This window comes from Dendrobates tinctorius, unplaced genomic scaffold (genome assembly GCF_039654945.1).
Source record: "Dendrobates tinctorius isolate UK_male_01 unplaced genomic scaffold, ASM3965494v1 ptg000125l, whole genome shotgun sequence".
In the NCBI taxonomy this organism is placed as follows: domain Eukaryota; kingdom Metazoa; phylum Chordata; class Amphibia; order Anura; family Dendrobatidae; genus Dendrobates; species Dendrobates tinctorius.
This window is the reverse complement of record NW_027361793.1, coordinates 18,932,781-18,956,852: the sequence shown is the minus strand read 5'-3', so window position 1 is coordinate 18,956,852 and position 24,072 is coordinate 18,932,781. Positions and strand designations below refer to the sequence as shown.

The following is a 24,072-nucleotide window of genomic DNA, read 5'->3' as shown; positions in this document are numbered from 1 at the left end:
CTGAAGACAGAGCTACAGGCAAAAGGAGATTCAGCTCACCCCAGCAGGGAATGGCAGAATCCAAAAAAGCAAGGAAAACAAAACACTAATGCAAACAGGCAAAGCAGAAAACTTAGCTTAGAGGAGCAGGAATCAGACTGGTCTCCTAGAAGTCCACAGAGAAATCACCCGCAGGGCAGTAGGGCGTCGGCAGCCTTATATCCAGTCCGTGACTCCACTCAGCCAGTCATCCTCATCAGGTTCAGGTGCCTGATAATCAGGCTCATTACCTTCCTTCACCAGAATAGGGAGTTCACCAGACCTCAGTGACGAAGGGGAAAATGAACTCACAACAGTACCTCCCCCTTGAGGAGGGGTCACCGAACCCTCAACCACGCCACCAGGGCGATCAGGGTGAGCCCGATGAAATGCACGCACCAATCTTTTGGCATGAATATCAGAGGCAGTGACCCAGGAATTATCCTCCTGACCATAACCCTTCCACTTAACCAAATACTGGAGTCTCCGTCTAGCCAGACGGGAATCCAGTATTTTCTCTACCTCATATTCCATGTTACCTTCAACCAATACAGGGTCCGGAGGTGCCACCCCAGGAACAACTGGTTCAACAAACCTCTTCAACAAGGACTTATGGAACACATTATGGATTTTAAATGTGACAGGAAGAGACCGGATTAATAATCTCCAAAATCTTGTAAGGTCCAATAAATCTAGGCTTAAACTTAGGAGAAGCTACCTTCATAGCAATATTTTTTGATGATAACCACACCATATCACCAATCTTAAACTGGGGACCAATGGTCCTATGTCGATTGGAAAACCGCTGGGCCTTTTCCTGGGAGAGAGAGAACTTATCCACCTCTTGGTCCCAGATCTGGTGCATTCTCTCCACCACAGTGTCAACACCTGGGCAGGCAGAAGGCTCCACCTGCCCTGAAGAAAATCGAGGATGAAACCCAAAGTTACAAAAAAAAAGGTGACATCAAAGTGGCAGAACTAGCTCTATTATTTAAAGCAAATTTGGCCAAGGGCAAAAATGAAACCCAATCATCCTGATCAGCGGAAATAAAACATCTCAAATACGACTCCAAGGTCTGGTTTGTTCTCTCTGTCAGCCCATTGGTCTGAGGGTGAAAAGCAGAGGAGAAGGACAACTGAATTCCCAGCTTGGAACAGAAAGTCCTCCAAAATCTAGACACAAACTGAACTCCTCTGTCAGATACAATGTTCTCAGGAATCCCGTGTAAGCGAACCACCTGTTGCAAAAACAGGGGCACCAACTCAGAGGAAGATGGCAACTTAGGGAGTGGTACAAGATGAACCATCTTAGAGAACCTATCACAAATCACCCAAATAACAGTCATTCTTTGAGAGACCGGCATATCAGAGATGAAATCCATTGAAATATGGGTCCATGGCCTCCTGGGGACAGGCAAAGGCATCAACAACACACTAGAGCGAGAACAAGATTTAGACCGGGAGCAAGTCACACAGGACTGCACAAAATTCCTGACATCATGAGACAAGGTGGGCCACCAAAAAGAGCGACTCACCAGATCTCTAGTACCAAAAATACCTGGATGACCAGCCAATGCAGAGCAATGAACTTCAGACATCACTCTCTTCTTCCACTGGTCAGGAACATACAACTTTCCACTGGGACAACGCTCAGGTTTGTCCTCCTGGAACTCTTGCAGAGCAAGTCTCAAATCGGGCGCGATGGCAGAAAGAACTACCCCTTCGCCTAGGATGGTAGCAGGCTTGGTCACCACAGGAGAATCAGCAAAGAAACTCCTAGAGAGGGCGTCTGCCTTGACATTCTTAGTTCCAGGAAGAAAAGAGACCACAAAATCAAAACGTGTAAAAAACAAGGCCCACCTAGCCTGTCTAGGGTTCAAGCATTTAGCCGACTCTAGGTAAATCAAATTCTTGTGGTCAGTGAGGACCACAACTTGATGTTTAGCTCCCTCCAACCAATGTCTCCACTCCTCAAATGCCCATTTCATGGCCAACAGTTCCCGATTTCCCACATCATAGTTACGTTCAGATGGAGAGAACTTTCGGGAAAAGAAAGCACAGGGATTCATTTTAGCTGTTACAGGATCCTTTTGGGACAAAACAGCTCCTGCACCAATCTCAGAAGCATCCACCTCTACCTGGAACGGGAGTGAGACATCAGGTTGCCGCAAAACCGGGGCAGAGGTAAATCTTCGCTTCAGCTCCTGAAAGGAAGCAACAGCCTCCGGAGACCAATTCAACACATCAGCACCCTTCTTAGTCAGATCAGTCAATGGCTTGGCAATGCTAGAAAATTTTGCTATACATTTCCGATAAAAATTAGCAAAACCCAAAAACTTCTGGAGGGCCTTCAAAGAAGTGGGCTGAACCCAATCATAAATGGCCTGTACCTTGGCCGGGTCCATTTCAATAGTTGACGGAAACAAAATAAATCCCAAAAATGAAATCCTCTGTACTCCAAAAAGGCATTTCGATACTTTAACATCCAGGTAATTTTCCCTCAAGATCCGGAACACAGTCCGAATATGTTCCACATGAGAATCCCAATCCTTGGAGAAGATCAAAATATCATCCAGATAGATAATCAAAAATTTATCGACAAAGTCTCGGAAAGTATCGTTCATGAAGCACTGGAAGACAGAAGGGGCATTAGTGAGCCCAAAAGGCATCACCAGGTACTCAAAATGTCCCTCCGGAGTATTAAACGCCGTCTTCCATTCATCCCCTGCTTAATGCGGATAAGATTATACGTCCCCCTGAGGTCAAGCTTGGTAAACCAGCAAGCACCTCTAACTCTAGAGAATAGATCCGAAATCAGGGGTAACGGATACTGATGTTTAATAGTAATTTTATTGAGGGCACAATAATCAATACAAGGCCTTAAAGAACCATCCTTTTTGGCCACAAAAAAAAAAACAGCCCCTAAGGGTGAAGAGGATGGTCTAATAAGACCCTTCTCCAACGCCTCCTTAATATAGGACCGCATAGCCTCGTGCTCAGGTACAGATAAATTGAAGAGCCGACCCTTGGGAAATTTACACCCCGGGCTTAGTTCAATTGCACAGTCATAACTCCTATGAGGAGGCAAGGACACAGACTCATTCTCACTAAATACATCATAAAAGTCCGCCAAATAGTCAGGAACATCATGCGAGAGGTGAGGAGAGGTGGAAAAAACCGGAGCCTCACTAAAGGTACACCGACAACCCCAACTCACCACAGACACAGATTTCCAATCCAAAACTGGATTATGAATTTGCAACCAGGGAAACCCCAGAACAACGGCATCATGCAGACCATGCAACACCAAAAATCTGCAATTTTCTTGTTGGTCTGGGGCGACCCCCGCATGACCACCTGGGTCCAAAACTGAGGTTTATTTTTAGCCAAAGGAGTAGCATCAATCCCCCTCAAAGGGATAGGCGTCTGCAGAGGTGTCATCGGAAATCCACAACGTTTAGCAAAATCCAAGTCCATTAGGTTTAGCGCTGCTCCCGAATCCACAAAAGCCTTGGCGGAAAATGTGGACAGGGAGCAGATTAGAGTAATTGCCAGAAGAAACTTAGGTTGAACACCACCAACAGAAAATGTGTGTGCAAAGCGTCTCTCTCGTTTAGGACAAACAGAAATAATATGCGAGGCATCTCCACAGAAAAAACACAGCTTATTACGCCTTCTAAACTCCTGACGTTGCGCCTTAGACAAAACTCTATCACATTGCATAGGTTCAGACGTCTGTTCAACCGGTGGCAACACCTCTCGTGCAATCCTGTGTTCACATAAACGCCGATCAACCTGAATGGCTAATGACATAGAATCGTCCAGACCAGAGGGAATAGGAAATCCCACCATAGTATCTTTTACGGCTTCTGACAAACCCTTCCGAAAGAGAGCAGCCAAGGCATTATCACTCCAGGTAATAAGGACCGCCCACTTTAGGAACTTTTGACAGTACAACTCTGCAGAATCTCCACCCTGGTTCAATGCCAACAGGGTCTTTTCAGCCTGATCAATAGCATTAGGTTCGTCATACAACAACCCCAAAGCTTGAAAGAATGCATTCACATTAGTCAGAATAGGATCATCTGGTTTCAAAGAAAACGCCCAATCCTGGGGATCGCCACGCAGCAAAGAGATGACAATTTTAACCTGCTGTGCGGAGCTCCCTGACGAGTTAGGCTTCAAGGCAAAAAATAATTTACAATTATTTTTGAAACTCAAAAATTTAGATCGATCCCCAAAAAATACATCAGGTGTAGGGATCTTTGGTTCAACAGCATGCGAACGAGCAAGGTAGGCGGAAATTCCCCGCACTTCCGCAGCGAGCTGCTCCACACGATCAGACAATTGCTTTATCTCCATTGAGAGAAAAAAAAATCCCCCTACGGCCTCAGAGATATAGAGGAAAGAATATACACACACCTTTTTTTTTTTTTTTTTTTTTTTTTTTTTTAAACACAATTCTTTCCTGCTATTGAGTACCCTAGGATCTGCAGTAAGGCGGGTGATTCTGTTATGATTGAGTCACCGTAGGAGGCAAAGACAGAAGTGCTAGCTAAGTCCAGAAAACCAGAGAAGTTGGCAGCTATCGGATTGCAGACCCCTGAACCTATCAACACAACTAGCAGTAGCCGTGGGGGGTTCCTACGATGCCCTAGACCCCTTGATCACAGCCGGAGAAATAGCTAGGCCTAAAGAAAGGGGAAAACTAAACTGCCCCAGAGCAGACCCCAAAGCAATAGGCAGCCCCCAACATATAATGACAGTGAAGCAAGATGAAAACACCAACACAGGCAGAAAGATAGACTGAGCAAAGACGGGGCCCAGTCTAGCTAGATAGAAAAGGACAGGAAGGCTGCTCTCTGCAATCCGTGAAAAACCCTATGAAAATAAGAGCCAACAGACTGACAGTGAAAAAGGCCCTGAAGACGCTAGGCTTCAAAAAAGCTATGTCAGTACTCAGGAATATTCTGAAGACAGAGCTACAGGCAAAAGGAGATTCAGCTCACCCCAGCAGGGAATGGCAGAATCCAAAAAGCAAGGAAAACAAAACACTAATGCAAACAGGCAAAGCAGAAAACTTAGCTTAGAGGAGCAGGAATCAGACTGGTCTCCTAGAAGTCCACAGAGAAATCACCCGCAGGGCAGAAGGGCGTCGGCAGCCTTATATCCAGTCCGTGACTCCACTCAGCCAGTCATCCTCATCAGGTTCAGGTGCCTGATAATCAGGCTCATTACCTTCCTTCACCAGAATAGGGAGTTCACCAGACCTCAGTGACGAAGGGGAAAATGAACTCACAACACTGTATAGTTTGTGGGATTTTGTGTACATTTTTACCAAAAATGAGGAAGGCTGGTGGAAGAGGCTGTGGAATTGGGCGGGGGTTGCCAGCTGGTAATGATGGTGTTGGTGGTGGATCTGATGGTAGTGGCAAAAGCAAAATAGGACCGAATGCAGGAGGTGTTGAGCCTGCGTCATCGTCTGGCTCCACAAGGCCTCGAAGGCTTAGTTTACTAGGAGTTGGCAAACCGCTTTTAAAGCCAGAGCTTCAGGAAATAGTTTTGGCTTACATTGCTGACTCAGCCTCCAGTTCTATCGCCTCCTCTTCTGAAGTTGTAAAAAATAAATGCACTGAGTCGTCATTGGAGGGTCATGTTCACACCTTTCCTTGTGTCCTTCACCCCAACCAAAATTGAAGGATGACGCAGGCCATACAACTGATTACTCCATGGAGCTGTTTTCACATACCATGTATGGGTTATCAAGTGAAATGGTGAATTACCCAGGCCAAGATGAATCTGACATGGAGTGCACTGATGCACAGCCGCTGATGGATGATTCTGCTGGTACATTCAGTCAGAGCACTACATTGTCCTCGCAGTGTAATGAGCCAGATTCTGACCCTGATGAGACTCAGGTGCCCCTTCCCGCATACTATAGCACCATACACGGTGACACAGAGGAAGGTGCACATGACATTGAAGAGGAGGTGATGGATGACCCAGTTGTTGACCCAGATTGGCATCCATTGTGGGAAGAGGGTGCTGCTTCCAATAGCTCAGATGAGGAGGAGGAGCATCCACAGCAGACATCGACATCGCAACAGCTGTTATCTGGCAGGCCCGGAGCACTCCAAAGACAGGTTCCAAAAATCAAGAGTTGCTGGATAGCTTGTCCAGACGGTCAAAATAGCACAGCGTGCTAGGCCGCAAAATGTCTTCCAAAGTAGGAAGAGTGCAGTGTGGCACTTTTTTGAACAAAATCCTCATGATCAGGCCAAGGTTATCTGTAAGAAGTGCGCAAAGACCTTTAGCCGAGGGAAAAATCTGAAAAATTTGAAAACCAGTTGCAAGCTTAGACATTTAACCAGCATGCACTTGCAAGCGTGGACACAACACCAAACCTCAAGTACCACATGTGCAACTGATCACAAAGAAGGTAGTCAGCAACGCTACATTGTTTCCCCCACTGTAAGCCCACCGGTTAGCACAGCAGCAAATGTTGAGGTGTCATTGCAATTCCAAAGCAGTCAGGGAATCCCACTGTTATATCAACGAAAGACTGAATCTAGGCCATCAGAAAGAACACCAACTCCATCATCAACCCTCTCTCAGTCCACCCTGTCCACCGCTAGTTCCACCATATGCAGCTCTCAAGTCCAGCTCACCCTCCCAGAGACTGAGTAGGTCAAGAAAGTACTCAGTCTCTCCTCCGCGTACACTGGGTTTGAACGCCCACATTGCCAAACTAATCTCGTTAGAGATGATGCCCTATCGGTTGGTGGAAAGCGCAGCTTTCCGCGAACTCATGGCCTATGCAGTACCACGCTATGACCTACCCAGTCGCCACTTCTTCTCTCGCAAAGCCATCCCAGCCCTCCACCATCATGTGAAAGACCGCATTGTCCATGCACTCAAGCAGTCAGTGAGTGGAAAGGTGCACCTCACAACAGATGCATGGTCCAGTCGGCATGGCCAGGGCCGTTACGTGTCCATCACTGCGCACTGGGTTAATGTGGCGGATGCAGGGTCCACAGGGGACAGCGGTGGTGGGACAGTGCTGCCTAGCCCACGGTATAGGAAACAGTTGGCTGTAGGCGTTCGACCCTCCTCCTCCTCCAGAAGTGAAAGCTCGTCCACAGATCGCAGTCGTACGAGCACTCCATCTGCAGCTGCCACTGTTGCACACGAGGTGTCCCCCTATCGAGCAGTTAGTGGAAAGCGTCAGCAGGCTGTGTTGCAGATGATGTGTTTGGGCGACAGACACACCGCGGAGATGCTGGCTGAGTACTTTCAGCAATCTGAGTCATGGCTGGGCAGTATACATCTTGAGGCAGGCAAGGTAGTTAGTGATAACGGCCGTAATTTTGTGGCAGCCATAGCCCTTTCAAAACTCAGCCACATACCTTGCTTGGCTCACACCTTGAACCTGGTGGTGCAGTGCTTCCTCAAAAATTATCCGGAGTTAACAGCCCTGCTCCAGAAGGTGCGAAGACTGTGCGCGCACATCCGCCGGTCGCCTGTACACTCCATTCGTATGCAGAAGCTGCAGCGATTGCCCCACCTTCCCAACCACCGCCTCATTATCGACATTGCAACAAGGTGGAACTCCAACCTGCACATGGTTGAGCGGCTGTGCGAACAGAGGCAGGCCATAATGCATTTGTGGGAGGATACACGGCCAGGCACTTTGAGAGCAGACATGGAGTTGACAGGTGTGCAGTGGTCGAAGCTGAAAGACCTCTGTAAAGTCCTTCAGTGTTTTGAGGAATGCACATGGCTGGTAAGCGCAGATGACGCCATCCTAAGCATGAGCATCCCACTTATGCGTCTGCTCATGCAAACTTTGACGCACCTTAAGGAGCAGGCGTCTGCAGCTAATGTTGACGAGGAGGAAGAGGAGGAGGGAATCCTTGATGACATTCAGCCATTGTCTGCTCAGGGACCTCTCCTGGACGAGGTGGAGGAAGAAGAGGAGGAGGAGGCGGAGGATGATGGGGATGATTACTTAGGGGAGGAGGATGCATCTCGTGGGGTAAGTGAAAATGTTGGCATGGCAAGGTCTGGTACAGGGTTTGTGCGTGACTGGAGGGATGTGGATTTGTCAGAAAGTGCTCCTCCAACCAGCACTCTCAGTGCATCATTGACACCGGGAACATTGGCCCACATGTCAGATTATGCCTTGCAGATCCTAAAAAGGGACCCCCGCATTGCCAAAATGATGAACGATGACGACTACTGGTTGGCCAGCATCCTGGATCCACGCTATAAAGGCAAATTACAAAACATCATGCCACAGGAGAACCTTGACCTAATATTGGCTAATAAACAAGCAACTCTGGTAAATCGGTTGCTTGAGGCATTCCCAGCACACAGCAGCGTTGATGGTTCTCACACGAGCCGTACGGGCCGGGGGCAGCTTGGCAGAGGTGTTCATGGTGCACACAGCAGAAGTGGCGTTGGAGACAGGGGTTTCATGACAATGTTGTGGACTGATTTTTCAAGTACCGCTCACACAACTGGTAATACTGCATCGATGGAAAGTGACAGGAGACAGCAGTTGTCAACTATGGCTACAAACTACTTTTCCTCCCATATCGATGTTCTCCCGCACAGGTCATTCCCCTTTGACTATTGGGCCGCTAAACTGGACACCGGGCCTGAATTGGCACAATATGCTTTACAGGAGCTTGCTTGCCCAGCTGCAAGTGTGCTATCGGAAAGAGTCTTCAGTGCAGCTGGATCAATCCTGACAGAAAAAAGGACCCGTCTGTCAACCCAAAATGTGGATGATCTAACCTTCATTAAAATGAACCATGCATGGGTTTCCAAGGATTTTGTCCCACCTTCCCCTGATGACACATAGGGTGACAGAAAAATGGCTTGCTTTGGTCCTCCTCTTCCTGGGACTTGAACAATTTCGCCTTTTGCATCAGCTGAATGTCCAACATCAACATATGCCACTTTCTAAAACTCCCTAACTGTGCTGCCTCCCCCCCCCCCTCCATGGCCGGGGTCACCACCTAGCGCATGAAACCGTGCGAGTGCCGTTGCCCTGGACAGGTGGGTAGGCCGACTCTTGGGCGCGGGCACTGGCACAGGGTCCCTCATAGTGCAATCAACTGTCTCTGACGGTGGTGGTGCACACCGGCCGTCAGACACACCGCCGTACTATGAGGGGCCCAGTGCCAGTACCGATGCCCACGAGTGGGCCCCCCTTGCTTGGGCAGGGCCCCAGCATTTGCAATCTTTACCTCTCCCTGCTCCTCCGCTGTGTAGTCTGGGCTGTCAAATCCATACTGGGCCTGACACCGTTTGAGCCTGCCTCTTGATCTATAGACATATATTTTGAATGTGTACACTATGCTATCCATACATGTTATCCGGTGATACGGTACCCTTTCTCACCTTTGTGCAATCACGTGTAATCCATACTGGGCCTGACACCGTTTGAGCCTGCCTCCTGATCTATAGACATATATTTTGAATGTGTACACTATGCTATCCATACATGTTATCCGGGGATACGGTACCCTTTCTTACCTTTGTGCAATCACGTGTAATCCATACTGGGCCTGACACCATTTGAGCCTGCCTCCTGATCTATAGACATATATTTTGAATGTGTACACTATGCTATCCATACATGTTATCCAGGGATACGGTACCCTTTCTCACCTTTGTGTAATCCGTACTGGGCCTGACACCGTCTGAGCCTGCCTCCTGATCTATAGACATATATTTTGAATGTGTACACTATGCTATCCATACATGTTATCCGGGGATACATGTACCCTTTCTCACCTTTGTGCAATCACGTGTAATCCATACTGGACCTGAGAACGGCTGGCGATTTGTTAAGCAAGCTACATCACCTGTGGTTTGCACACGTAAGTTTTTCATTTTTTCAGGAATGACGGTTAGGCCTAATTCCGGAACTGCGGTTGACCTGCATTTACTGGGAAATCATCGTTCGCTGGTAATAATTGTAATCCCAGATCCCCATCACTAACGTTGTTGAGCGGGTTATCTGCACCTGTAAGCGACAAACGCTGGCCTTTTCAGTGTAGTGCACATGCAGCCACGGACATGTAAGGGCATGACACACCAGTTATTGGCCAATCTCATGTGCCAGAGCCTCGCGTGTCCCTCTAGTAAGCCGGACTCGGACCGCGGGACATGACGGAGTCTCGTTCGTTAATGGAATTAAGCTTGCAATGTGTGCATCTTTTTTGTTGCTGGATGGTTGAGGTTGCCCGTGTTAAGTCAAATTACGCCGTAGGCTCCACTCCTTGTGGTGCCCTTCTTGACATTCCTTTAAGGTTCAGCTTTGCAACCATACTGCCCACGTAAAACAAACACTTTGCCTTCATGAACGCTGTTTGGAGGGTCGTGACTCGTGGGAATAACGCCGCCCAATCAGTTAATCTGCTAGAGAGATTCTTCGTTGCTCCCAAGCATGACATCACACTCCCTAGGAGGAAGGTAATGCCACTGTGGCGACCGTACTCCTGGGGGCGACACAAGTGCACTGATGCCCAGCCACTGCTCGATGAATCTGCTGGTACATTGACCCAGACCACTACATTCCCCTCACACGCTACACAGCCTGAATCTGACCCTGATGAAATTCAGGTTACCCTTCCCATATACAGTTCCATCTTACACGGTGACAAAGAGGAAGGTGCAGATGAAAGTGCAGGTTCGGCCCACCCGCCGTCAGACACACCACCGTACTATCAGGGGCCCTGTGCCAGTGCCGTCGCCAATGAGTAGGCCCCCCCTGCTTGCTCAGGATCACAGCACTTGCAAGGTTGAAATACTGTGCAGTGAGATGGAAGATGGGGACGACGAGGAGTCCAGACTAGTACAGGGATTCCCTAGCAAGGAGACTTATTTCAATGTTTTCAATGTTGGGACAGCAATTTTTGGGGAGCACTATACTCTGGAGAATGATAGATAGGGCCGACCATACACTGGAACATTCCAAAGGTGGACATCAGACACTGTAGCAGCATTTACAGGGCCCATTATACACTAGAGCATTAGAAATGGGGCCCATTATGTTTGGAGCATTATTTGGGCCCATAAGACAGTGGAGCTTCATCCATGGGGACCAACATATACTGTAGCATTATGTGGAGCTCATCATATACTGTTTCAAACATTATATGGGACCAATGATTCTGTATGGAGAAATAGATGGGCCTCGTCATGAGATGTAAAAAGTGAAGTATTTTTCATTGTACTATACCGCTATTTCTCTGCCGTATCGGAGCATGATGAGTTGTGGTATGTTAAAGGGGCGCTCTTTCGCCCAGGGCACATGAAAACCTGGAGCCAGCCCTACCCCCCACAACTTTAGCCAAATAACCCCCATTTTTCTGAGCGTAACTAGTATTATGAAGTTAATTAAGGTTGACAAGCTTAAGTAAGAAGAATTGATGCTTTTGGCATTCAAATGGGCACTGTAGGTGTGTTTCCTGTCCTCCTCTCTCTGCCGACTTTAATTCCCCATTGACTTACATTGGGTTTCGTGTTTCGGTTGGACCCCCTAACTTTTCCCTATAGTCGGCCGATTTTGCTCGACCCGACTTTTGGAAAAGTCGGGTTTCATGAAACGAAACTCGACCCTAAAAAAGCAAAAGTCGCTCAACTCTACTCCTTATATCCCACATCATCCCGTCAGCCAAAGCCACCAGAAAACTACCACTAATATCCCACATCATCCTGTAACAGCCGCCAGGCTACTACCCCTAATATCCCACATCAACCCGTCAGCCAGAGCCACTGGACTACTACCCCTAATATCCCACATCATCCCATCAGCCAGAGCAACCGGACTACTACCCCTAATATCCCCCATCATCCCGTCAGCCACCAGACTACTACCGCTAATATCCCACGTCATCCCATCAGCCTGGGGTCAGAACCAGAGCACTGAGTGGAACGGTCCTAACTTCCATACCGGGGATCCCTTTAAGAGAGGCCTGGCATCAGAACCAGAATGCTGAGTGGATTTGCCCTGACTTCCATACCAATGATCCCTTTAATAGAAGTCTGGGGTATGAATCAGAGCGCTGAGGGATTTACCCTAACATCCATACCGGAGATCCCTTTAAGAGAGGCCTGGGGTCAGTACCAATGCGCAGAGTGGATTTGCCCTCACTTCCATACCAATGATCCCGTTAAGAGGGGCCTTGCATCAGAACCAGAGTGCTGAGTTGGTTTGCCCTGACTTGCATACCAATGATCCCTTTAATAGAACCCTCGGGTCATAATCAAAGCGCTGAGGGATTTGCCCTAACTTCCATGCCAATGATCCCTTTAAGAGACCCTGGGGTCAGAACCACAGAGCTGAGTGGAATGGTCCTAACTTCCATACCGGGGATCCCTTTAAGAGAGGCCTGGGGTCAAAACCAAGCCGCTGGATGGATTTGCTCTGTCTTCCATACCAATGATCCCTTTAAGAGGGAAGATGTGCCTATAGGATGGAGGATGTGTGATGTGTATATGGGCACGGGATGGGGGATTCATTTCTGTCATGTGGTCTCTGCTCCTTTTTGGGGGGGCAGACAATGGCTGGGAGCTTATGTTCCCAGGGATGCTAGATTTCTCCCACCATGTCAGTGTCTGCTGAGGTGTTGTCAAGTGGGAAAACTTGCTCAAAGCAACCAATCACAGCTCAGCTTCTTTTAACCTGCTCTGGTGAAATGAGAGATGCTTAGTGATTGTGTTATGATTGGGTCACCGAGGAGGATAGCAGGACCAGCCTAAGCTACAGAAAACCAGAGAGGTTGGTAACTTAGCGGATTGCAGACCCCTGATCCTATCCACACAACTAGCAGTAGCCGTGGAGCGTACCTACGATGCCCTAGATGCCTCTGCAAGGCTAGAGAGCTAACTCAGCCTAAAGCAAGAAAGGTGAAATCTAAACTGCCAACTGCCCCGGAGTAGACCCCAAAGGAATAGATAGCCCCCAAACATATACTGTCGGTGAGACAAGATGAAAACACAAATGCAGGCAGAAAAATATACTGAGCAAATGATGGGGCCCAAACTGACTAGACAGGACAGGAAAGGAAAGACGCTGTCTGCAATCACGCAAAAAAACCTGAAAAAACCAACACGTCTGATGCATAAAAAAACACTGAAGTCACACGACTTCGCCCCACTATATCAGCACTCTGGTATATACTGAAAACAAAGCAAAAAGAGACCAATATAACAGGGGACAGAACAAACTGACACAAGCAGTAACATATGGGCGGTGATCCAGCACAGCCCCAGCAGGAGCAAGCTGACCCGCACAAAGCAGAGATAGAAAAAAACAGATCAAATGCAAAAAGATTAGCAAATGAACACTTAGCTGAACCATGCAGGAATAGAGCAGGAGACATCAGACCTCAGAAGGCACAGGAAGAAAATCACCAGCAGGGATTGAAGGAAGTCAGCTATCTTAAATATTCCAGTCAGAAACCCCAGATCTCCAATCGTCGTCATCATTATCAGGTGGCAAGCCTCTGTCAATCTGACCAGCTCCACGACCTCCAGTAACCACTGGAGGGAGTCCAGAAAGAGAATTCGCAACACCTCTGTCAATTTGACCAGCTCCACTACCTTCAGTAACCATTAGGAGCCCAGAAAGAGAATTCACAACATGATTGGTTGCAAGGAAAACTGTTGCTCATAGCAACCAATCACAGCTCAGCTACTTTTGAACGGCTCTGGTGAAATGAAAGATGCTTTGTGGATGGTTGCTAACACACACATACATACATTCAGTTTTATACATATAGATATATATTGGATATTTAATATCAGGGGCTTTGTGTGTGGAGTGGGCGGGGCTTTGTCGAGTGGGCATGGCTTGACACACACACACACACACACACACACACACACACACGTACATACATACACTTATTTTTATATATATGGATGGATCTTGGTAATTTTCCTACTTGGATTTGTAAACACTTCTTATACTTGTTTTTATAAATTCTTATACCATGGTTCATTAGTTGATCCAACCAATCATGTTATTCAGCATTTGCATACCACAGGTGCTAACTAATTACATGGAGGAACCTGTTTGGTGACAACTTTTTGGAGTGTATATAACCACCAGGAAGCATTACGTGTGTATTATGCCTGAAGAAGGAGCTAGGAGTAGGAGTAGCAATAATAGGGTATACTCACAACATTTTTTTCTTTTGCAAAACCTGCTCACTTGGCAGTAAAGAAGCTGCAGAAAAAAGCAGGTTTTGCTTGTTTTTTCTTGTGTTTTTTGCTGTGTTTTTGTCATAGTACATTTGTCTCTTGTGCATGCTGATACAGTTTTTTACTGACAACAAAAATCATATTCTACTTCATAAGGTTTTGGCACAAAAAAACACAGCAAAACCTGATACCTGCATTTTTTCAGCATTTTTTCACCACCCATTACTTTTAATGGGTGAAAAATGCAGAAAAAATGCTGAAAGAAGTGACATGCTCTATTCTGCAAAAAACAAGCAAAGCACAAAATACTAAAGGACCAAAAAACCAAGCTGTGTGCATGAGATTTCTGAAATCTCATAGACTTTGCTGATATTGTAAAATGCAGCTGAAAATTTGCATAAAAAAACTGCGGCTAAAATGCCAAAATTCGAAAAAACAACTTGCCTTGCAAAAAACAACCTCTCATACAGCTACAGTGGGTACGGAAAGTATTCAGACCCCTTTAAATTTTTCACTCTTAAAAGTTCATTTTTTCACTCATTAATGTACTCTCTGCACCCCATCTTGACTGAAAAAAAAATAAATGTAGAAATTTGTGCAAATTTATTAAAAAAGAAAAATTGAAATATCACATGGTCATAAGTATTCAGATCCTTTGGTCAGACACTCATATTTAAGTCACATGCTGACCATTTCCTTGTGATCCTCCATGAGATGGTTCTACTCCTTCACTGGAGTCCAGCTATGTTTAATTAGACTGATAGGACATGATTTGTAAAGGAAATGAAAAGAAAATGTGGTCTTTAAGGAGCTCTATAATGAAAATGGAGGAGGCAATTGTAGGTTGAAAAGATACAAACCTTTATTAAGGAGGTAATATCCACAACGCGTTTCAACAGCAATCTCCCGTCTTCATCAGGTGGCAGTATATTCTTGTATACTGGCCGTATACTGCTTATCTCTGGCCACTGCAATAAAGCAGTAGAGGTTAGTACATAGATGTGAGAGCTAAACCAAGCTTACTGCATAGATACAGTAATAGAATTGAGCTTACTAAACACATATAGAAAAATAACCAAGTTAGCATATGGATAAGAAAAAACAGAATACTGAGCCGGAGTATGACTTGAAAACGGATTTGGATGTTTCGCCCCCAGCAGTTCGCCCCCAGCAGTTCACCCCCAGCAGTTCGCCCCCAGCAGTTTGCCCCCGGGTACATTTCGCCCCCGCACATTTTGTCCCTAGCATTTGGACCCCAGGAGGTTTCTCCCCCGCACATTTCACCCCCGCACATTTCGCTCCCAGCAGTCCCCAGGAGTTCGCCCCCGGATGTTTCGCCTCCAGCAGTTCGCCCCCGGATGTTTCGCACCAGCAGTTTGCCCTCGGATGTTTCGCCCCCGGATGTTTCGCCCCCAGCAGTTCGCCCCCGGCAGTTTGTCCCGGATGTTTCGCCCCCAGCAGTTCGCCCCCGGCAGTTTGCCCCCGGATGTTTCGCCCCCGGCAGTTTGCCCCCGGATGTTTCGCCCCCGGCAGTTTGTCCTGGATGTTTCGCCCCCGGCAGTTTGCCCCCGGATGTTTCGCCCCCAGCAGTTCACCCCCAGATGTTTTTCCCCCAGCAGTTCGCCCCCAGCAGTTCACCCCAGGATTTTTCGCCCTCAGCAGTTCGCCCCCGAATGTTTCACCCCCAGCAGTTCGCCCCCGGATGTTTCGCCCCCAGCAGTTTGCCCCCGGATGTTTCACCCCGAGCAGTTCGCCCCCAGCAGTTTGCCCCCGGATGTTTCTCCCCCAGCAGTTCGCCCCCGGATGTTTCGCCCCCAGCAGTTTGCCCCCGGATGTTTCTCCCCCAGCAGTTTGCCCCCGGATGTTTCTCCCCCAGCAGTTTGCCCCCGGATGTTTCTCCCCCAGCAGTTCGCCCCCGGATGTTTCTCCCCCAGCAGTTCGCCCCCGGATGTTTCTCCCCCAGCAGTTCGCCCCCGGATGTTTCTCCCCCAGCAGTTCGCCCCCGGATGTTTCTCCCCCAGCAGTTCGCCCCCGGATGTTTCTCCCCCAGCAGTTCGCCCCCGGATGTTTCTCCCCCAGCAGTTCGCCCCCGGATGTTTCTCCCCCAGCAGTTCGCCCCCGGATGTTTCTCCCCCAGCATTTCGCCCCCGGATGTTTTGCCCCCAGCAGTTCGCCCCGGCAGTTCGCCCCCAGATGTTTCGCCCCCAGCAGTTCTCCCCGGATGTTTCACCCCCAGCAGTTCGCCCCCAGATGTTTTCCCCCAGCAGTTCGCCCCCAGATGTTTCACCCCCAGCAGTTCACCCCCGGATGTTTTCCCCCAGCAGCTCACCCCCGGCAGTTGGCCCCCGGATGTTTCGCCCCCAGCAGTTCTCCCCTGGCAGTTCACCCCCAGATGTCTTGCCTCCAGCAGTTCAACACCGGATGTTTCGCCTCCGGATGTTTCGCCCCCAGCAATTCGCCCCCCGATGTTTTGCCCCTGGATGTTTCGCGCCTGGATTTTTCGCCCCCAGCAGTTTGCCCTGGATGTTTCACCTACAGCATTCTGTCCCTGGAAGTGTCACCATCTGATGTTTTGCCCTTAGCATTTTGACCCCAGATATTTCACCCTCAGTTTTTGGGTGGGGTCAACATACAGGGAACAAAACATCTAAGGCTGAACATACCTGGGGGTAAAATATATACAGGACCCCAATTGCTGGGGATTCTTATGGCTGCCTTTTCAGCAGCTCTATTGGCTGGCCTTAAAGGAGTATTATCACCCTAGAACACAAAAAAACTGACATACTTACCTGTCGTACCTGCAGCTCTTGGGTCCCGGAGTGCAGTCTAGCGGTTCCCCGTGATGTCTTCTCCTGCTTCTGGCTGTCTTTTCATCTTTCCTGGATCACTGATCCATGAAGCATGAAGAATGCTGTGGCAGTGAGGCCGAATGTCTCCTGGCCGCTCACTGACATGACGTCACTCCTGCCCCATTCATCAGTCAATCCAGGGGGCAGGGTGCCTCTCCTGTCACCAAAACACTACTGCGATGAAATCAAGCAGAAGAAGAGGATGCTGGGAAGAAGGAGAGGACTCGTGGTGGCCTCCGGATCCAGCAAGGCAATCGCCAGCCCACACAATCAGGAGAAGATCAGGCAAAGATGAGCAGAAGACCTCTAGGTAAGCAGCAGGAGGGGAAGATCAGCAGCATGCTTACCACAACATGATTGCTCAAAGCATGTTGCCTTATTTTGCTGTTCGGCATGAGAATACCCCTTTAATGCAGGCTATGTATGGAAGCAGGGGGACTGTTGACTGACTACAGGGTTAATCCCACCAACCATCTGTGCAGAACTGAGATATTGGCTTTGCTGAACTAAAGTGGTGGTTAACCAGCTTCTGCAGAACCTCTTTATCAGGTCTTCAGAAGGGGGGTTTTGGGATTAGCCCTCACAGAACACTCTGCCAGTATACTAAAGAATGGAGCAGCAGATAAAAGTGGTATTCTCACTTCAGGATCCCTTTTTCTGTTGATGCCCATTCCTCAGATTAGACCAAGTATAGGGGCCAGTTGTATTCTGCATTGATCCAGCTGTTTATCAGCAGCTTTCAGCACCAACGACAAGGACAAGCGACTGGAAGCTGCAGCCATAGCTCTCCATGATTTCAGTGAGATCCAGGGAAGATGTGACAGCGCTTGGTAAAGAGCTGATCCACCATGACATGCCTTATACAGGGGCATGCACTGCTCTGTGCAGAGAAATGCATGTTCTGGACGGGACTCAATTGTGTGCATCTGGTCTTTCAGTAACAAACGGCCCTTTGGGGACAACCATTAAATTGGTGTGGCTCTTGGTGAATATGAGTTTGACACCCCTGATCTAAGACAAGTGACCATCATTTTACTGTCATGTACTAGTGGTGTTACACTTAAAGGCTTTTTTTTGTCATCCATTACATATCATACTATATCTAGTGATGAGCAAACCCGATCTGGAAAGTTCAGGTTTCGTATCGAACATTGCCTGCTCGAGTTCAACTACACTGACCCAAAACAGGCAATGTTTGGAGTTTGCTCATCAGAAAATAAAAATCGCTTCTCTCCCCTTTGCCGAGGTCCCTACCTGTGTGGAGAGTCTTCTTGATCAAGGGAATCCCTAGCTAGGAATAATTAAAGGGATTCCCTCGGGAAGATGACATATTCACACAATGTGGAAGTGCATGGAAGAGGACTGAAGAGGACCCTCCGCATCTGTCGGTACCTCATAGAACCATAGGAAAAAGGATCATCACAAGGCAATTATTTGTGTGTATGAAAATATAATTTTTATTGAAACAAATTCATTAAAACCATACTGCCAAAACTGGGGAAGTAGGAGAGTACAGATACACTCATTGCTCACAGTCACTCATTAAATGCGCAAATCCAGGAAGAGACAGCTACCACAAAAACGGATAGACAAAGGGACTTCCAGCAATATATTGCAGCTACAAGGCGCAGAACTGAAAAAGCCAGAATAATAAACTACTACAAATATTAATAAAGCCATATTTATATCGCAAGCTGTATATGCCACATCACAGATTATGATCAAGATGTCAACCATAAAACAATGCCACTTGCCTGGCAATAACCCTCATACCCATAATTACAATAATACTCCGCAAATATAATCAGATAACCGTAGTCACTTCTGGTCCGCGCGACTGGAAGTAACTCTCACCTCCCGGATGTGACAATATAATCAGATAACTGTGGTCACTTCTGGTCCGCGTGACTGGAAGTAACGCTCACCACCCGGATGTGACGTGTCACATCCGGGTGGTGAGTGTCACTTCCGGTCACGCGGTATACCACGCTGCAGCTGGGAGCTATAAATAATGGAGACACATGGTTGGTAGCAGGCCCCTTGAGAAAGGAGCCGAAACGCGCATCGGGGCGGATGCCCTAGTCCAGGAGGTAGCGGCACCCTGTATAAAAGATACTCAAAAGTAATTTTACCTGATTATATTAAAAAACACACTCCCCTTGAAAAAGCAAATGCGAAACGCGCAATGGGGTACCGCCACTACTTAAGGTAATGTAGCAACACTTTTCCTTTTAAATATCTTCCTTATACTTTAGCTTTCAAATCTCTAATATGTACTCTGGTCATTTCTGCCACATGGAATAACTTTTCTCTACCAGGAGTTGCATTTTTTTTGGACACTTAGGCTAGTTTCACAATAGCGTTACTGGGCGCAGCGCAGGGCCTCCGCTAAGCTCCGCCCCCGGCTGTGCCTCCTCCGGTCAGCTCCTTCTCCGATCACATGACGCTGCATGCGATCAGCATACCCTATAATTAGCGTTGGGTATGCTGGTCGTGCGCTGGTACACTTTTGCCCGCGCATCTGCCCTTTTTGCGCTGCGCCGTCGTGCGCCAAACGCACTGTGTTGCATTTTTGTGCGCTCGGTGCAGCGCAAAAAGGGCGGATGCGCAACAGAGAATTTTGGGATGAATTCACAATGAATTTTCCTAATCAGAAGCATTCGTTGTTCATGTCTCACGTTAAAAACTCACAATTTGCTTCAGATTTTCTGATTTTATAACAGAAATGTTAAATTGAAGCAAAATCTGGTGTGAAGGATCTAAACAATAGTTTTTTCCATGACATGTATTGTCCCAGTGGAAAATGATATATTCCTGTTTAAAAATGCATCCAAGCTTCAAAAAGGTCACATTTTCAAGGTCGTGAAAGGAATAACGGCAGCAGAAACTATGCAGAATTCCATGATAATAAAAGGTTTACATCAGGAAAAACGAGCAAACATGTAAGAAGTATTTGTGAAAAAAAGCATACTAACTCAACGGTTCATTAGGTTGGGGTCAAATGCAGCGTAAATGTCTAAATCCCATCCACATGCTCATGAAAAAATGCACAGTTAAAAAAAAATGACATGCAGTGCAGCAGTGGCGCACCTACCATGTAGGCAGGGGACGCCACTGCCCCCGGACCATCAGGGGCCTGCCGACAAGGGGTGTAATGCGCCCATGAACAGCGGGCCCCCAGGATCTATCATTCTCTAGTAGGTGCCTGTCTCCTCCTGGAGCATGGCAAGGATAAATTAATACTCACCGCCTGCTGCTGTGCTGCTTTCCTCACTCTGCTTCGATGCAAATCCTGAGACGTGAGTGATCACATTATTGCATATATCATTCCAGGTCCTGTATCAAAGCAGCGTGTGGCAGCAGGTGGTGAATATTAATTAACTCCCTGCCATGCTCCGGTAAGTGACCGGCACCTACCGGGGCATCGTGTACCCTCTTCTCAGCACTAATTCAGCATTGAAACTTCATTTCAGGCTGTTGGCAGGGGGCATGGCTAAAGGGGCAGGGCAGAGGTTAGGAGACATGTTAATGAATCCTTAAGGTCCATTCACATGTGCTAAGTAATGCTAAGTAGTTGCAGCAGACAATCTGCAGCTAATTTATAGCAGAAAATTCTACACTAAAATTGACATCTAGTGATGCGGGTTTGATGCGACAACCTTGTCCTCTGGCTGTGATTGACAATGGCTGGATACCTGGAAATCATGGTTGGTGGACAAGGTTACCACTCTGCTTATGAACATGGCAGACCACTGTATCTCAAAGGCAGGACTTCTACTTTGAAGCTGAGCAGAGAATCAGACTGCAACTAAACAAGTGAGGCATAGTTGGAATCAGTAGGCCTCACCCTACAGTCATGGCCAAAAGTATTGACACCCCTGCAATTCTGTCAGATAATATTCAGTTTCTTCCTGAAAATGATTGCAAACACAAATTCTTTGGTATTATTATCTTCATTTAATTTGTCTTAAATGAAAAAACACAAAAGAGAATGAAGCAAAAAGCAAAACATTGATCATTTCACACAAAACTCCAAAAATGGGCCGGACAAAAGTATTGGCACCCTCAGCCTAATACTTGGTTGCACAACCTTTAGCCAAAATAACTGCGACCAACTGCTTCCGGTAACCATCAATGAGTTTCTTACAATGCTCTGCAGGAATTTTAGACCATTCTTCTTTGGCAAACCACTCCAGGTCCCTGATATTTGAAGGGTGCCTTCTCCAAACTGCCATTTTTAGATCTCTCCACAGGTGTTCTATGGGATTCAGGTCTGGACTCATTGCTGGCCACCTTAGAAGTCTCCAGTGCTTTCTCTCAAACCATTTTCTAGTGCTTTTTGAAGTGTGTTTTGGGTTATTGTCCTGCTGGAAGACCAATGACCTCTGAGGTAGACCTAGCTTTCTCACACTGGGCCCTAAATTATGCTGCAAAATTTGTTCGTAGTCTTCTGACTTCATAATGCCATGCACACGGTCAAGCAGTCCAGTGCCAGAGGCAGCAAAGCAACCCCAAAACATCAGGAAACCTCCGCCATGTTTGACTGTAGGGACCGTGTACTTTTCTTTGAATGCCTCTTTTTTTCTCCTGTAAACTCTATGTTGATGCTTTTGCCCTAAAAGCTCTACTTTTGTCTCATCTGACCAGAGAACATTCTTCCAAAATGTTTTAGGCTTTTTCAGGTAAGTTTTGGCAAACTCCAGCCTGGCTTTTTTATGTCTCGGGGTAAGAAGTGGAGTCTTCCTGGGTCTCCTACCATACAGTCCCTTTTCATTCAGATGCCGTCGGATAGTACGGGCTGACACCGTTGTACCCTCGGACTGCAGGGCAGCTTGAACTTGTTTGGATGTTAGTGGAGGTTCTTTATCCAACATCCGCACAATCTTGCATTGAAATCTCTTGTCAATTTTTCTTTTCTGGCCACATCTAGAGAGGTTAGCCACAGTGCCATGGGCTTTAAACTTCTTGATGACACTGCGCACGGTAGACACAGGAACATTCAGGTCTTTGGAGATGGACTTGTAGCCTTGATATTGCTCATGCTTCCTCACAATTTGGTTTCTCAAGTCCTCAGACAGTTCTTTGGTCTTCTTTCTTTTCTCCATGCTCAATGTGGTACACACAAGGACACAGGACAGAGGTTGAGTCAACTTTAATCCATGTCAACTGGCTGCAAGTGTGATTTAGTTATTGCCAACACCTGTTAGGTGCCACAGGTAAGTTATAGGTGCTGTTAATTACACAAATTAGAGAAGCATCACATGATTTTTCGAACAGTGCCAATACTTTTGTCCACCCTCTTTGTTATGTTTGGTGTGGAATTATATCCAATTTGGCTTTAGGACAATTCTTTTTGTGTTTTTTCATTTAAGACAAATTAAATGAAGATAATAATACCAAAGAATTTGTGTTTGCAATCATTTTCAGGAAGAAACTGAGTATTATCTGACAGAATTGCAGGGGTGTCAATACTTTTGGCCATGACTGTACATTATACTATCTTCAAAGTTTCCCTTTAAGGTAAAATAATCACATAGTATTCTATATCAGCACTTTGTAATAGATAATTTTTCACATTTGTGCAACATAAACTTTGCAATAATTCTATATAATGGAAATGTTAAATGCTTACCAGAGTCATGCAGAAGGAACTGCTGCTGGATACCATCAATATTGATCCCCTGTTACTCCTGGGGAATAGCAAGTTGATCAAGGGTTTGGGGCAACCTTGGAATATTGCCAAGTTGCCTTGATAATCGTATTGTTCTCTTCAGTGATGCTTTCTTTGGGAGAAGTGCTACAACATTAGAATGGGCTCCTGAAATGACTTCTAGGAGAATCTGTTGTGGTGTCTCCTGTGTTGTCCTTGCCCTGGTGACCGCTTCATTGACAAGTCAGATTGCTTCAGGTCTTGCTGCTTGTGCTGCGTGGTTGTGGGGATTGGTTACTTTCTCCTTCGCCTCATTGGGGGACACAGATACTGTGGATGTATGCTTCTGCCGCTAGGAGGCTGACACTAAGTGAAAAAAAGAGGTTAGCTCCTCCTCCACCTTATACACCCTCGCCCCTATTGCGGGCGGAAATCAGTTTTTTGCTTAGTGTCCATGGAGGCACATGTCTGTTTTTTTCTCCAGACTTTTTTCGTCTTTTTCCATGAAGATGTGACAGGAGCAACGGATCCTATTGAAAGGGTCCGATTTCCCCAAACCAACAACGGGCGAGCACATGAGTGTCGCCTCCACGTATCCTCTCCCGTGTCGTGGGACACAATGCCGGACTTAGCCCTGACCACCCCTAGATATTGAAATCATGGGCTGTACAGAGGCACAAGACTAGTCCGTGCGGCCCACACTGCTCCACCAATGCTGCAAGGTGGTGAACGGTCCCTCTCCTCACCTTCAGGAAGTAGTTAGATGGAGCTAGGGTGCCTGCACCATCCTATTTTATCAAGACCCCCTCACATACCTGCGCTCAGGCTGAAGAGGATCATCGGTGAGGAGAGGGTCTGGGAGGGCTCCTGTGAAGATTTCAGGGCTGGAGCCCCCAGCCGGCGGAAACCACCTGCCATGCAAGGCTGAGAGTGGCTGGACCCGTCAGGCGGTGCTGCGCAGTTAGTGGCGCCATGTTTTTTTGTGTACCGCGCCCCCTGGTCGGGTAGGGGAAAAATTGAGGCCGTGGCTGCAGCCGGAGCTAGGCCGCAGCCAGAAGTCCCGCCCCTGGAGACGCACATCACTTCCGGCGGCCCGCCCCGCACTGGGCGGGGGCGAAGAAATTTAGGCCCCGGCTTCGGAGCGCGGCTAGGCAGCTGAACGGAAACACTGCCCCTAGAGCGGTTTTACATGCTGGTTCACTCCCACAGCTGGTGGTGCGCGATTTGAAGGAAGCAGCCAGGACGGGGGGCACAGGAGTGGGGTAAGTGCTGCCCGAGAGGCCACACTACAGGGAAAACGAGGTGCTACCTCCTCCCCACATCCCCAGCAGC

The 24,072-nt window shown here is 47.5% G+C and overlaps 1 long non-coding RNA gene across 7 annotated transcripts in view; it reads right to left on the bottom strand.

The window, feature by feature from the left end:
• Positions 1-17,142, bottom strand: part of LOC141047004 (uncharacterized) — a 485,357-nt gene extending 468,215 nt beyond the window's left edge. For all 7 annotated transcript variants that reach the window (XR_012219720.1, XR_012219722.1, XR_012219723.1 and 4 more), the window contains exons 1-2: positions 17,031-17,142; positions 15,102-15,209 (exon numbers count right to left, since the gene is read on the bottom strand). This is a non-coding gene — a long non-coding RNA (uncharacterized lncRNA). The remainder of the gene's footprint in view (positions 1-15,101; positions 15,210-17,030) is intronic.
• Positions 17,143-24,072: the final 6,930 nt, after the last annotated feature.